This window comes from Morus notabilis, unplaced genomic scaffold, assembly GCF_000414095.1.
Source record: "Morus notabilis unplaced genomic scaffold, ASM41409v2 Scaffold375, whole genome shotgun sequence".
Classification (NCBI taxonomy): Eukaryota; Viridiplantae; Streptophyta; class Magnoliopsida; order Rosales; family Moraceae; genus Morus; species Morus notabilis.
Window position 1 is genome coordinate 45,890 of NW_010365977.1, and position 843 is coordinate 46,732.

At 45.2% G+C, this 843-nt stretch overlaps 1 non-coding gene across 1 annotated transcript; it reads left to right on the top strand.

Moving 5' to 3' along the window:
* Positions 1-518: 518 nt before the first annotated feature.
* On the top strand, positions 519-625 carry LOC112093766. Its single transcript, XR_002903195.1, has one exon. It is a non-coding gene; the product is annotated as a small nucleolar RNA R71 (small nucleolar RNA).
* Positions 626-843: the final 218 nt, after the last annotated feature.

Here is an 843-nt window from a genome sequence, read left to right on the forward strand (position 1 = left end):
ATGGTTGTGCTTGGTTAGAATCTCTCCAATTGAAATTCGGATGGTTCCTCTAACCAGGATTGTATGTGTAAGAGAAAGGTTTGTTGTACGCCCCTAAGGCATTGCATTGCTCCTCATAAACCCCTCTCATTTCACCATAAGCAGGACAATCCTTAGCTAGATGTTCCACCCCACCACAGACAAAGCATGGCTCATGTGTCTCTGCCCTTGCGACCGTGTGGATTCCTCTACCTTCTTTGCCTTTGAGGGCCTCGATTTGCCTTGTCAAAGATTTGACTTGGGCTTTGAGGTTGTCCTCCTCCCTTAATTGATAGATTCCAATCGGTCGGGACCTATTGGTGCTGTCAGTAGCACTTGGACCAGTCCATGTGTGGGCTTTTTCGGCTAACTCGTTGAGATACTCAAAAGCCTCCTCATGGTCCTTTTAGAGAAACTCACCATTGCACATCATCTCCACAAATTAGCGCTCTCGGATCGTGAGTCCTTCATAGAAATAACTGATGAGGCGCCAACTCTCGTAACCATGGTGAGGACACTGATTTAACAGATCCTTGAACCGTTCCCAAACTTGATACAGAGTTTCATTGTCCTTCTGGGTAAAGGTCGAGATCTATCGCTTCAGACCATTGGTCTTATGGTGAGGGAAATACTTGTTGAAAAATGTTGTCGTCATTTCTTCTCAACTTCCAATAGACCTAGGTCGCAGAGAATACAACCAACTTTTAGCCTTGTCCTTCAAAGAGAAAGGAAAGAATTTCAATCGCACAGAGTCCACGGCTTCAGCTCGGTTGTGAAAAGTGGCCACTACTTCTTCAAACTCCCTAATATGCACGTATGGATTGT